Source organism: Microcaecilia unicolor, chromosome 7 (assembly GCF_901765095.1).
Source record: "Microcaecilia unicolor chromosome 7, aMicUni1.1, whole genome shotgun sequence".
In the NCBI taxonomy this organism is placed as follows: Eukaryota; Metazoa; Chordata; class Amphibia; order Gymnophiona; family Siphonopidae; genus Microcaecilia; species Microcaecilia unicolor.
Genome location: NC_044037.1, coordinates 10,490,289 through 10,506,238, shown reverse-complemented (window position 1 = coordinate 10,506,238; position 15,950 = coordinate 10,490,289).

Sequence of the window (15,950 nt, the reverse complement as noted above, 5' to 3'; positions counted from 1 at the left end):
ACCAAAGTCCACCACCCTAACCACTAGGCCACTCCTCCACTCCACTAGGCCACTCCTCCATGAATACCTGGTCTTGATTTCTCCTTGCCATTTTCAGGGCTTAGACCATGGACGTCTGCCCGCCGCTGTCCTTGTTCTAAAATATCTGAAGTTAACGTTGAAGCCCCTGAAAAGCTCCACTCCAGCCCATCCGAATCTACGATCAGGGCGCAGACCGTAGAAATCTGCACAGCACTGGCATTGCTTCCCAATTACCAGTGTTGCTTCCTGATCTCTGTTAAGCTGCTTTGGATCCAGTCCTTCCGAACAAGATTCCTTTGTGTTTATCGTACGCATTTTAAAATTCCGTTACCCTTTTTATCTTGTTGGGCAGACTGGATAGACCATCCGTTTCCGCATTCAGTTCAAACTCCTCTTACTGACTTACAAATGCATTCACTCTGCAACTCCTCACCTCTCCAATCTCATCTCTCCCTACACTCCTCCCCGGGAACTCCGCTCACTGGGCAATTCTCTCTTATCTGCACCCTTCTCCTCCACCGCTAACTCCAGACTCCGTTCCTTCTATCTTGCTGCACCGTATGCCTGGAATAAATTTCCTGAGCCGGTACGCCAAGCCTCATCTCTGGCCATCTTCAAATCTAGGCTAAAAACCCACTTCTTCGATGTTGCTTTTAACTCCTAAACCTTCAACTGTCCCCTATCCCTGATATGTCCTGTCTGTCCTAACCCTTATCCCTTACTTGTCCTGTCTGTCTGTCATAATTAGATTGTAAGCTCTATTGAGCAGGGACTGTCTGTCCATGTTCAAGTGTGAAGCGCTGCGTACGTCTGGTAGCGCTATAGAAATGATAAGTAGTAGTAGTAGTTATCTCCACCACCTCCCGCGGGAGGGCATTCTAGGTATCTACCACCCCCTCCGTGAAAAAATACTTCCTGACTTTATTCCTGAGTTTGCCCATAACCAAACCTCTGTGCTACAATAAAACATACTGGATTGGTGAAAAAAGGATGTACTCATCTTCGGAAAACCGAAATACGAAAGTGCAAAACCCTTACGTGAGAAACTACACTGGCTCCCACTCAAGGAACGTATCACCTTTAAAGTATGCACCTTAGTTCACAAAATCATTCACGGTGAAGCCCCTGCATACATGTCTGATTTAATAGACCTGCCACCCAGAAACGCTAAAAGATCATCCCGAACTTTCCTCAATCTCCACTTCCCTAACTGCAAAGGCATAAAATACAAAGTACTGCATGCATCAACCTTCTCTTATATGAGCACGCAATTCTGGAATACATTACCACGCAACCTGAGAACGATCTACGAACTAACCGACTTCCGCAAACTATTGAAGACTCATTTCTTTGAGAGAATTTACTGCAAGGATCAAAACACATGAAATACATACACACTAATAGAATTGCACCAATACACTCTCTTCTGAATTCTCTTCCCCCGTATTTTCACCACACTTAAACCCTACCCACAGATAAAATTGTTATACCCTAATGTTCTCTTGCGATTGTTCTATCACCCTATCATTTCCCCATTGTTACATTCCATTGTTCTATTCCCCAAATGATGTTTTGACTTTGACTTTGTCTTCCCATAACTCTTCACAATGTAACCCATAATCGTACTGTAACACACTGTATTTCCATCATTCACAATGTATTGTAAGCCACACTGAGCCCGCAAATAGGTGGGAAAATGTGGGATACAAATGCAATAAATAAATACATGATTACGAAATGAATACCACTAGCATCGCTAATGAGCCTGGACTAATTTCACAGGTCAGGTACGCCTCCATCAAAATATATCTTTATTCCAAAAGTCAAAATGGAGTCAGTTATATTTTAATGGAAAGAGAGGTGCATGGAATGTTTTGATTCATTCGAGTAAACTGGTGTTTTTTTTTTGATGGCCACATTCAGCCATCCCTTTAAATACTCTACAAAGCCTTCCCTTGTGGTGACTGACTGCACATGGCCAGCAGATGTACGCTGCTGGTATTTCTAACGTGCCAAGCTTTGAACTGATGGCCTCGCTTACAATAATTACACATTTCTGTGCAGATGAGTAATTAATGTGAACTTCTGACTGATCATTAAACAAATAAAAAAAAATGTAAGCAGAGAAAACAACCCTGCAAGAGGCACAGGGAGCTCACAAGTGTGCACTATTGCATCACCAATAATATGAGTCACTCCCCCAGCATTTCCATCTGTGCTGGTGCAAGAACCAGCTAAGTGTGTGTGTCCTGAGCCAGGGGAGGAACAGGGGACACTTTGAATACAGGGGGAAACATCCCATTGTTTGAAAGTAGCAGGAAGGAACATGCAGACGCAGCCTCAGTGTGGGATAACTATATGCAGAAGGTGATTTCTAGGAAAATTCATCTTTCGGAGAGCTCTAGACTTCATCCAGGGTTCCATACTAACAGCTTCATGAGCCTTGGCTCCAGAGCATGATGTGGTTTCAGGAAATAGCTTAACTTGTCAAGTATGCAGAGGCTCCATAAAAAATTGGGCTGGGTTTCCTCTTCATCTTATGCACTGAAATGACTTGGATTCCAAGCTGTATGATATCATAGATCTGATAGCTCGCCCCCCCCCCCTCCCCATCCACTGAAACAAACCATCAACTGGTGTCCCACAAGCCTGTCTGGTTGAGAAGAGGGTCTTCCAAGTAGCAGCAGTGGGAGGGACCTGCCTGCGAACTTACATATGTTAAAAATTATTCATTTTAACATATGTAAGTTCGCGCAAACAGCCTCGAATTACAACAGGACCGAGCCAAAGAATTCATAACAAAACATCAAAACACACAATTTATGATTCATAACCAGATATGTACAAAAAACAAAGCAGACAACAGAAAGAAAATATAAAACAAAAGAAGAAAAAACCCACATATATACCCATTAAGAGTCTAAACATCACCATACTGGGACAGACCAAATTCCTTCAAGCCTAGTATCCTGTTTCCCATAGTGGCCAATCCAGGTCACCAGTACCCGACAAGCTCCCAAAAGAATAATAACAGATTTTATGCTGCTTATCCCACGAATAAGCAGTGGATTTCCCCAAATCCATTATAACAATGGCTTATGTACAAGTTATGTAATGCAGTGTACAAGTGCTCTGGATGCATTTCCTACTCAATTAAGCACCTGAAAACACCAGATTACTCTCAGGGGCTGCTTGAACATTGCATGCGGTGTATGTAATTTTAGTTAAAGTTATGTTCTTAGAAGGTAGCAGGGGGGGGGGGGGGGGTGCTATTTTTTGTTTAAGGAAGTGACACCACTATAATCCCATCAAGAAATGTGTTTACTAAATTTAATGTTTTGTAATTTTTAATGCTGTCTGACTCTTATATATACATATGTATACACCAACATGTGACACCGCTTCATTTTCTGTGCGGTCTGACCAGATATGATTCTTCCGAGAGCAGTTCTGCCAGAACTGTTGTTTTTTTTAAATCCCCATTTTCTAATACTTCGGGGTATTCCACCAAGCCCTATTTTTTCCCTAAAGAGTCCCTCCACTCTCTATGTCAGTCGACAACACCCTCATCCTCTCCGTCTCATCTGCCCGCAACCTCGGAGTCATCTTTGACTCCTCCCTCTCCTTCCCTGTGCATAACCAGCAGACAGCTAAGACCTGTCGCTTCTTTCTCTATAACATCAGCAAAATTCGCCCCTTCCTCTCTGAGCACACCACCCGTACTCTCATCCACTCTCTCATCACCTCTCGCCTTGACTACTGCAACCTACTCCTCACCGGCCTCCCACTTAACCATCTATCCCCCCTTCAATCCATCCAGAACTCTGCTGCGCGTCTCATCTTCCGCCTTGACCGATATGCTTATCTCACCCCTCTCCTCACTGGCTTCCAATCAGGTACTGCATACAGTTCAAGCTTCTCCTACTAACCTACAAAAGCACTCGATCTGCAGCCCCTCCTTACCTCTCTACCCTCATCTCCCCTTACGCTCCTACCCGTAACCTCCGCTCACAGGACAAATCCCTCCTCTCAGTACCCTTCTCCACCACCGCCAACTCCAGGCTCCGCCCTTTCTGCCTCGCCTCACCCTATGCTTGGAATAAACTCCCTGAGCCCATACGCCAAGCCCCCTCCCTATCCATCTTCAAATCCTTGCTCAAAACCCACCTCTTCAATGTCGCCTTCGGCACCTAACCATTATACCCCCCATTCAGGAAATTTAGACTACCCCAATATGATTGACTGCACTTTTTGTCCTTTAGATTGTAAGCTCCTTTGAGGAGGGACTGTCCTTCTTTGTTAAATTGTGCAGCGCTGCGTAACCCTAGTAACGCTTTAGAAATGTTAAGTAGTAGTAGTAGTAGTAACAATGGCTTATGAACGTTTCTTTTAAGAAATGAGCCAAACGTTTTTTAAAGCCTGCTAAGCTAACTGCTTTAACCACATTATCTGGCAATGATTTCCAGAGTTTAATTAGATGTTAAGTGAAAAAATATTTTCTCTGGTTTGTTTTACATTTACTACTTAGTAGCTTCATTGCGTGACTCCTTGATCCTGTATTTTTGAAAAAGTAAACCAGTGAGACTCTAAACATGTTTCATTCTGTGTAAAAAACAGAAAAGAAAAGAAATCCAGACCAAGAATATTATAAAAGAAGCAAAAGTAACTCAGCAGAGCTCTGGAGGTCAGAAGAAGGCAAATTCAACTTCCCTAAAAGTTCTGGGCCAATGCCAGTGCATGGGGTAGGTGAGCCCTTGGGCCGCAGTAGGGTTTACGCTGCCTACCCAACCTGAAGGCCAGGTGGGCCCCGGCTGGCAGCAGGCAGGTCATGTTCCGACAAAGACCAGACCAGAGAGTGGCCCTTAAAAGAGCCCTTGAAGGTGCCTGACAAGTCAGGGAGGAGACTGGATCTTGGGGGCTGGCCTGACAGAGTCAAGGCCAGGGTGTAGCTGGAAGAAGGCATGGCCTGCAACAGGGCTGGAGGCACAAACTGGAACAGGACTGAAGACACAGACTGGAACAAGGCTGGAATAGGACTGAAGAAAGAGGCTAGAACAAGGCTGCCACTCACAGGCTAGACCAGGCTAGACAAACTGTTGCAAGGGCACTGGCTAGGAGTCAGGAATTTCCTTGTATACCGCTAGACAGGAAGTGATGACATCAGCCAGCGTCCTCTTGCAAGCAGGGGCGCAGCCAGACAACAAATTTTGGGTGGGCCTAGGCAAGAAGTGTTCTTCCCCCTTCCTTCCTTCCTTCCAACCACCACCAAAAAAAATATTTCAGCTGGCGGGAAAATGCTTCTTTCCACCTTGGCAGTAGGCAGCAGGCATGCGCTGAAAACTGAGTGTGTGCAGGTGCCAGTATTGTGGACAGTAGCGTTTTTGTTAGCATCAGGGGGAAGTCTTCAGCTGGCCGAGCTTGAGATCCCCATCAGCTACAGCTAAATGTGTGCTACTGTTGGGTGGGCCTGAGCACTAAATGAGTGGGCTCCGGCCCACCCAGGCCCACCTGTGGCTACGCCACTGCTTGCAAGGCTATAAAGGAAGTGCAGGATTTCCAGGAAGTAAAACAGATTCTTCGTGGCATGGAATGCTGCTGGGGACCAGAGAAAACAGGTGAGGGGTGTGACAGCTCATACTCGGGTGGTGGCACTCAGCGGTTTGTTGTCTAGTGCCAACATTATGCCTGGAAATTCACTGCCAGGCCTTGTCAGAGCTTCAGCATTGAATTTCCAGGTTTCTGGAGCTGGCTACACCATAGCCGATTAAGTGCGATATTCAGCACTTAACTGGTTATGGGGCACCGCATAAAGATAGAACTAACTTCTATGTGATCCTGTTTATGTGGTGACCTTGACCGGTGAAATGCTGAATATTGCCACTTAACTAGGGTTACCTTATTTTGTCCCCCAAAAAGGAGGACACATGCCCCGCCCCACCACACACCCCACCATGCCCCCTTTCACGCCCTCGCTCAGCCCCCTTTCACATTTTCCCCTCCCCCTTGTCACACACTCCATCACCCCCCCCCCTCACCTTACTACTGCCCTGGTGGTCTAGTGACCTCTTCGGGGCAGGAAAGAGCCCCTCTTTCCTGCCCGAAGCGCTGCCCTGCATGCATCCTTCCTGTACCTGATCTCGGTGCCGATTCAAAATGGCCGCCGAGAGTTGAAGTCTCACAAGGTCACGTTAACTCTCGGTGGCCATTTTGAATCGGCACCGAGATCACGAACAGGAAGGATGCATGCAGGGCAGCACTCCGGGCAGGAAAGAGGGGGCTCTTTCCTGCCCCGAAGGTGGAAGAGATCACTAGACCACCAGGGCAGTAGTAAGTAAGGGGAGGGGAGGCTAGTAAATCTGCCCATTTGTCCGGATTTCTTGACAAACAGGCAGATTGGCAAAACCCGCCCAGTTGCCCGGACATGTCCTCAAAAAGAGGACATGTCCGGGTAAATACGGACATATGGTAACCCTACACTTAACCAGCTAAGTGCTGACTCTGCCCTCGGAAGGCCCCCAAAATAGCCATTATTGAGATAGGGGCTAATTGGAGATTTTCAGAGGCACTAACTGGTTAAATGCTGCGGAAATTGAACAGTTAACCCCCAGCAGGTGATTTAACTCCCAGGAGCCATCTCTGGCTGTTTAAATTGCATTGAATATCAATCTGTCTGACAATAGGCCAGATGCCCCAAACGGTTCCAATGACCTTGATATGTAATACAACATTTAGTCAGATATGTGATGCATAGGTGTAATCTGCCTGCTTTGTTGGGGGGGGGGAAGAAGTAGGGAGTTTGGATTAGTGGGGAGGTGGGCAAACTTTCTCTTTTTCTTAAATAAGAAAAATAAAAGCTCTTACACAAACAATGAATAAGTTGCTATACATAGACTACTTACACAACACCCCCACAAAGTCCCCCATCCCTCCCCTCCACCCCCCAACCAATACCCCCTCCAAAAGGACATGGAACAAAATCCAGCTATCCCAATGTGCTCTGGGGTCCCAAAGGCTCTCCTCCCCCCACCCTCACAAGCTACAGCACCTCTGAGCCTCGGAGGACCCTCCCCGGTCCCCTCCCCTATGGTCCAATATCCCCCACTTCCCCACCTATGTTCGATGCATCTTACACTCTTCTGCACTCCCATCAAACCTCAGTCCCTGTCACAGTTGCTTCAGTACATCAATGATAGAGTTAGCAGTTAAAGGACAGGTTAAGGGGTCATGAAACCTTGATGTTCGGGTACTCTGCTGGCCCCACCCTGGACCACGTGGGCAAGAGAGAGGCCCTTGTGCCCACCCCTATGACCACTGTATTTTTTGGGGGGGGCAATGCTTCCTCATCCCCCCCCCCCCAAATGCACCTATGGCTTGAAGGGTCAAATTACCGTTTACAGTACTGCATTATGCATAGGTAAGAAACATTTTCATTATACTGAAGTCATTTAGGGAAACATCTGGATACTTTCTGATCTTGGAGCCCATAAAGTCTTTATCTAAAGAATGAAAATATAAAATGCATAATTAAATTCTTATCAGTCTCCAAGATCAGCATGACCAGAAGAGTCCATTTGGCAGTAGCAACACCCATTTTCATCTCAAGCTTCTGAGTCACAGAACGAATTTCCAAAGGAGAAGAAACTTTAAATACATAAACAGCCTTAACTATAGGCAGCAAAGTCTCACGGGAAAAATGTTAGCATTGTAGCAAACAATCTGTAGATAAATCAAGTCCAGAGACATTTCTGAAATGTGGAATGTTAATAAGACCAATGCTCTGTTGGCGTGGCAAACTCTGAAAAGTCTTAGTTCTTCTAGAGCTAATTAAACTATCTTTAGCCTCCAAAGCCTTGAAGAAATCAAATGATCCAACTTTTTGAAGCAAAACCATGTCAACAAGAGACATATTAACCCAACGGTATCTTGGGTTGTCTCACGTTTCTTCATGGGCATCTGAACTTCGCCTTTGGAGGATACTTATAAAACACTTTTGCTTGTATGCATTTATTTGATTATTTCACAGTTTATAACCAACCATTATCCAAGGTGGATCACATAAAACTTCCCATAATATAAAAAAACACACACACACAATCAACACTTTTCTAATACAACCAATCAAGACAGATATTCTCCCCCACATATAACGAAATCATCTTTTCTTACTTCTGACCCTCGTACAGATCACTTTCTGACTTTTCCATTATTGTTTCTGAAAGGCCAGCACAATATTTGCCCTTTTAATAACTAAAAATATTTTTCCACCTCAGTCCTAAACTTAAGAGTAAATAATTTCTTATAAAATCAGGCCATGCCTAAAGGTATTCCCGATGTAAGCCAGCACAAATTTTACAGTAGGTGTGCTCAGCAGTGGAGTATGAGCAGATTCATTTATGTACATAAGTACATAAGTAATGCCACACTGGGAAAAGACCAAGGGTCCATCGAGCCCAGCTTCCTGTCCCCAACAGCGGCCAATCCAGGACAAGGGCACCTGGCGAGCTTCCCAAACGTACAAACATTTTATACATGTTATTACTGGAATTGTGGATTTTTCCCAAGTCCATTTAGTAGTGGTTTATGGACTTGTCCTTTAGGAAACCGTCTAACCCCTTTTTAAACTCTGCCAAGCATAAATATTATATACATTTATATCCAGGGCTTTTTTTGAGGGGGTACTTGGGGGTACTCAGTACCTTTTCCATTGGCTGCTAAAATTGACCCATGGACCCCAAGTTTAATAAAAGAGCTCAGGCTCTACACACCAATTCTGCCTTGTCATAGATTCCGTGACTGGTTGCAGGGGGCCTGGCTATTGTGGGGTGGGCCCCTCAGTGATCACCCCACCCCCTAAAAAGTAGCTTAGCGCTTGAGTACCGGCACCATTTTTTGCTAGAAAAAGCGCACTGTTTATATCTGATCTCATGCAGGCGGAATGACCTTGCCTTCAATCTAGGTGTGATTTCTGGAGAATTTGAGCTCATATTTTGTAAGACACAATGTGGAGAACTTTAGTGTAATGATGACTCCGCTTGGGAAAAAATTGGAATTAATGGGCTACAACCCATTCATTTACACAGATGATGTCACCATCTACATACCTTTCAACAATAACGTCACAGAAATTACAGACAAAGTTAAAACAGGTCTAGACCTCATGGGAAACTGGGCAGAAATGTTCAAATTCAAATTAAACAGAGACAAAACCAAATTCCTGGTACTGTCAAGCCCGCACAACCCCACAACTCATCAAAACTTCTCAATCAACCGCCAAACATTATCCAATTGAAAAGCAACTAAAAATACTGGGAATCATCCTTGACAAACTCCTAACACTAGAAAATCCAACATCAGCAGAAAAACACAAAATGTTTCAGAACACAATGGACACTGAAAAGTATTAGAGACTATTTTCCTAAATAATCATTCCAGATAATAGTACAATCCACTATACAATCCCATCTAGATTACTGCAATGCAGCATACGTTGGCTGCAAGGAAAGCACACTAAAATCGCTACAAACCATCCAAAACACGGCAGCAAAGGCTAATTTTCAAGAAGTCGAAATATGAAAAAGCAACCCCACTACTCAAAACAGTACACTGGCTCCCAATTAGGGCAAGACTGATCTTCAAAGTGAGCACCATCATATACAAAATACTATTACGTCTGCCTCCAGAATACATGCTAGGCTTGGTAAAACTATCCCCAAGAAATGCAAGCCCGGAAACCAGAAGCTACCTTCTTCTACGCCTACCCAGTTGCAGAAACGTAATCTACAAATCCACCCACATGGCTGGATTTAACTACTTGGGCACCAAATGCTGGAACTCAATACCAAAGACCACAAGAAGCATCACAAACAATCTTCATAAAAGAACTGAAAACATGCCTCTTTAAGAAATTCGACAACAAATCAACTATCACTGTCCACCCCGATTACTAATCATAAACCATTGACTATAAGACACAACCAAAATGTAAACCATAATGGTAAACCACCCCTACAAATCTCAACCAAAATGTAAAATGTAAACCAATACTGTAATTGTTGAGCAGAATTAAATTTGTAAGCTACTTGGAACCAAAACTTGTTTTTAGATAACAGTGGGATGCAAGAATGCATAAATAAAATAAATAAAATCAACATGGGCTACTCTTAAGTCAGGCTATTTTATCATGTTGTGCTATTTAGCACAGGGTCTCATTGCATAATGGTAGCCCACGTTGATATCTTTCCCCCCTTAGTTTTAAGATGGCTGCCAACTGAGAAGGCAGCACCATGTTGAACTCCTGGTGCCTTCACCAGATTTCACTCCTCTCCTGTCACATACAAGAAACCAGGCTGGAGCTTTCGATTAAGAGGAGGACTGGAAAATTGATGGACCAGCTTGTGGGGCACCAAACCAGGCAGTGAACAGGCAACAAGCAGAAGAGATGATGGCTGCCTACCTCGGGGCCTCAACTGGCCACACCGGACATTGAGTCCAGTGTGGCACCGGCGCCCTTCAGGGCCGAGGAGAGAGAGACACTCACACACAAACACCCCCCCCCAAAAGTGAAGGATATCCCCTTGAACAAGACGTGATGTGCTTTGGGAACTTAAAGATTGGGGTTTAAAGGAGGAATTGTAGGTTAGTGATAGGCAGAATAAAAATATAAAAAAGCAAATTTTATCAACTAATCTCCATAGTCTTTTCCCCTTAGTTTTAAAACTTGAACTTTGCATTAACAGATAACCTCTAGCAGGCACTGCAGGATCTAGTTTAGTATTAAGGGGGGAATAAAAAGAGAGAGAGAGAGAGAGGGAAAAGCAAGCAGGACCTAGTTTAGTATTAAGGGGGGCATAAAAAGAGAAAGAGAGAGATGGAGAGAAAAGCAAGCATTATTAACTAGTTGCCATAAAGCACAACCCTTTTCCCATAGTTTTAAACTGAAATTTTCTCTAGAAATAGGCATTTTCCCCATAGTTTTAAACTGAAACCTTTTCTACAGGTAGAAACTTAACAGCCAAAAACTAAACAACTCAAGTCTTGTTCTAAAAGACAGTTATTGTCTGTTCTTTGGTTGCTAGAGAGGTAGCATGGCCAGTGACCTCAATTAGGTGTTAACTAACGTGTGAGGAAGTAGAATATTTGCATAGGTTGCTGAGTTAGCTTCAAAGAGCCTGTTTTGAAAAAGGTCCCCTTAGATTCAAAACTATATAAAGAGGAAAAGTCCCACTGAACTTTCTTTCTGAGAAGTTCTGAGAGAAGAGGACATTTCTCTGGTAAGTGAACACTACTTTGTTTTGTGCTTTGGGAACTTAGATTGGAGTTTAAAGGAGGAATTGTAGGTTAGTGATAGGCAGAATAAAAATATAAAAAAGCAAATTTTATCAACTAATCTCCATAGTCTTTTTGTCATGTTTCCTGGCTGTTCTGAGCTGGGCACTGGTGGCCATCTTGGATTCAGGGTTATTCCAGGGTTCGGCGGCCATCTTGGAGAGGGCTGTTAGGCCAGGGCAGCCATCTTGGAGGTGGCAGCTGCAGGAAGGAAGCCCTTATTTGGTCGCAGGGTGTTCCTGATGGGGGCTGCCATCTTGTTTTCAGCTGTGCCTGGTTGAGCCTGATTCCTTCCTATTTAAGGCTCTGCCCTCAGTCTATCAGTGCTTCGGCTTCTACTCGGTTCACTGACTAGTAGCAGTGCTTTGGATCTACTTTTGACGGATACCTGGTTCTGACCTTTGCCTGTTCCTGGACCTGCTTCTGACCGCTGCCTGGTACTGACCACTGCCTGTTCCTGGACCTGCTTTTGACCGCTGCCTGGTACTGACCCCTGCCTGTTCCTGGACCTTCTAGTGACCGCTGCCTGGTGTTGACCTGTTGCCTAGCCCTGGTTTGCTGTGACCTGCTGCTTGGTCTAACCCTGTGGACTTTGTGCTGGACTTTGTTCTCTCTGTTGCTGGCCGCCCGAACACAGGGGCTCAACTCCTGGGGAACGGCGGGAGGCACAGAGAGGACTCAGGGTTTTGGCCGACAGCCCGGTGAGGGTTTCCTTCATCGTGTTCAAGGGCTCACCTCTCCATGGAGATACATTACACTTTTCCCCTTAGTTTTAAAACTTGAACTTTATACCACAGCATTAACAGATAACCTTTAGCAATAATACTGGGTGATTTCAATTACCCCAATATTGACTGGGTAAATGTAACATCGTGGCATGCTAGGGAGGTAAAATTCCTTGACGAAATCAAGGACTGCTTTATAGAGCAGCTGGTACAGGAGTCGATGAGAGAAGAAAAAATTCTAGAACTAGTCCTTACTGGAGCGCATGATCTGGTGCTGGTGCTGGGGCCGCTTGATAATAGTGATCATAATATGATCAAATTTAATATTAGCTTTGAAGTAAGTACACACAGGAAATCCAATACATTAGCGTTTAACTTTAAAAAAGGAGACTATGATAAAATGAGAAGAACGGTGAAAAACAATTAGAGGAGCGGCATCAAGGGTCAAAAATTTACATCAGGCGTGGATGCTGTTCAAAAACACTATCCTGGAAGCCCAGGCCAAATATATTCCACGTATTAAAAAAGGAGGACGGAAGACCAAACGACAACTGGCATGGTTAAAAAGTGAGGTGAAGGAAGCTATTAGAGAAGAAAATCCTTCAGAAAATGGAAGAAGGAACCAACTGAAAATGATAAGAAACAGCATAAGGAATGTCAAGTCAAATTCTAAGTGTTGATAAGGAAGGCAAAAAGGGACTTTGAAAAAAGATTGTGTTGGAGGCAAAAACACATAGTAAAATTTTTTTTAGGTATATTAAAAGCAGGAAGCCGGCAAAAGAAACGGTTGGACCGCTAGATGACCGAAGGGTAAAAGAAGGGGCGATCAGAGAAGACAAAGTCGTAGTGGGGAGATTAAATGAATTCTTTGCTTCGGTCTTCACCGAGGAAGATTTGGGAGAGATACCGGTGCCAGAAATGGTATTCAAAGCTGACGAGTCTGAGAAACTGAATGAAATCTCTATAGACCTAGAGGATGTAATGGGGCAATTTGACAAACTGAAGAGTAGCAAATCTTCTGGACTGGGTGGTATTCATCTAAGAGTACTGACAGAACTGAAACATGAACTTGCAGAGTTATTGTTAGTAATATGTAATTTATCCTTAAAATTGAGCGTGGTACCGGAAGATTGGAGGATGGCCAATGCAACGCCGATTTTTAAAAAAGGTTCCATGGGAGATCTGGGAAATTATAGACCGGTGAGTCTGATGTCGGTGCCGGGCAAAATGGTAGAGACTATTATAAATAACAAAATTACAGAGCATATTCAAAAGCATGGATTAATGAGACAAAGCCAACATGGATTTAGTGAAGGGAAATCTTGCCTCACCAATCTATTACATTTCTTTGAAGGGGTGAACAAACATGTGGATAAAGGTGAGCCGGTTGATATTGAGGGGCATTTTCGAAAGAAACGTCCAAGTTGCAACTTGGATGTCTTTGCAAAACATCCAAATCCAAGGGCGGGGAAACCCGTATTTTCGAAAAAAGATGGACTTACAACTTTCATTTTGAAAATACCGTCAGAGATGTCCAAATCCTTAAATTTGGACATCCCTAGATTTGGACATCTTTGTATCTGGACGTTTCTGACTTTTGGTGATTTTCAAAACCAAAGACGTCCATGTCAAAAACGTCCAAGTGCAAGTCATTTGGACGTGGGAGGAGCCAGCATTTGTAGTGCACTGGTCCCCCTGACATGCCAGGACAGCAACCAGGCACCCTAGGGGGCACTGCAGTGGACTTCATAAATTGCTCCCAGGAACATAGCTCCCTTACCTTGTGTGCTGAGCCCCCCAACCCTCCCCCAAAACCCACTACCACAACTGTACACCACTACCATAGCCCTTATGGGTGAAGGGAGCATCTATATATGGGTACGGTGGGTTTGTGGTGGATTTTGGAGAGCTTGCTGTTTCCTCCACAAATGTAACAAGTAGGGGGGTATGGGCCTGGGTCCGCCTGTCTGAAGTGCACTGCAGTACCCATTAAAACTGCTCCAGGGACCTGCACGCGCTATCACGGACCTGTGTATGACATCTGAGGCTGGCATAGAGGCTGGCACGACATATTTTTAAAGATGTTTTTTGAGGGTGGGAGGGGGTTAGTGACCACTGGGGGGGGGGGGTAACAGGAGGTCATCTCCGATTCCCTCCAGTGGTCATCTGGTCATTTCGGGCACCTTTTTGTGCCTTATTCGTAATAAAAACACGTCCGGGTGAAAACGTCCAAGTGTTCGTCAGGGACGTCCTTGTTTTTTTCAATTATGGGTCAAAGATGTCCGAGTGTTAGGCACGCCCACCAGGATTTCTTCTCTCTCCTTATTCTCAATAAAACCCACCCACGGTAGGGGGTGGGTGGAGAGATTCACATATATACAATTAACTTTTGAAAATTAAAATATTGAATTAGTATGGATAAAAATCATGCAATTATGCTAAAATTGATTTTACTTGAAAAGAAGGAGGTTAAAACTAGCACACAAAAACAGAAGTGGGGGGGGGGGGGGAATTCTATAACTGGGTGCCAAAGTTAGGTGCCTAGATTAGTGCACTTAGCGTGAATTTTATAATGGCATCTGGGCTTCAAGATTCTGTTATAGCATCCTAGTGCAAATCGCCATCTATGTACTTCCAATTAGGCGTGTCCACCTACCCCATGGCAACAGCAGTCGTAATTGCGTGCCCTTGTATACACTCCCCTTGTATGCTAAGTGGAGGAGTGGCCTAGTGGTTAGAGCACCGGTCTTGCGATGCAGAGGTGGCTGGTTCAAATCCCACTGCTGCTCCTTGTGATCTTGGGCAAGTCACTTAACCCTCCATTGCCTCAGGTACAAACTTAGATTGTGAGCCCTCCTGGGACCGAGAACTATCCAGAGTACCTGAATGCAACTCACCTTGAGCTACTACTGAAAAAGGTGTGAGCAAAATCTAATATAAACAAATATTTACAGAACAGCACTTAGTATGATTATTAACATTAATGTGCATATGTGTGCCATGTGCACTGGAAGTCTAAATGCCATTTACATGCTTAATGTCCAGCTTCTAGAGGTGACCTCTGGGGTTCTGTTCTACAGCACAGGGTTTCATGCACAAGCCCTATGTGTGCAGCTCTCAGCCATTTCTGGACACAACAGCAGATGCAAGATAGTTTGCTGCTAAAGTTAGTTTGTCAAATAAAACCCATCGTGTCCTGCAGGAGCAACATGAGCCGGGGGGGCTTCAGTCCCATTTTTCTTCTTCTTCTGGAATGCAAGGGAGGAGGCGTTGTTTCCTGGCCCATACTCATGTATCCTAGTGTGTGCTGCACATCTGTGCTGGTGCCACATCAGGAGATAAGTGACATCATTCTCTGGGAACTTAATGTGAACAATTGAAGGAAGAGCAGAAAGAATGAAATCATGTTGGGGGTCCAGGCATCCGGGAGGCTGAGGACTGTGAGAAATGCAACTGACCCACCATGCCACGTATCAGCTCCCCTCTCTGCTTAATCTCTTATCGGCACTTCAGAGGATGGATACTCGACCTGCTTCCCCTCTCTGATGGAGGATTTCCTACTGGATACCAGAGTCCCAAGCAGTGTAATACCAAAACATACTTATCTGTGCTGATGGAAGATCTGCAGAGTGTGGAATTCGGATGCTCCAGGCCCCCTGCTCCCTTTCATGTGCTCTAGTGGACATGGTAGGGTATGACTTGAAGACTTCTAGTGCTTATTATCCTGGACTTCCCCTAGCTCCCACCTCTACCTGAGCCTGGGCTACACCTATGACTGCTACAATAGTGAACCAGCTTGCTTGAGAAGACACCTGATGACATATTTGAAGCATCTGAAACAGGGACGGCTGCACAGAGCCCTGCATTCTTAGGCACCCT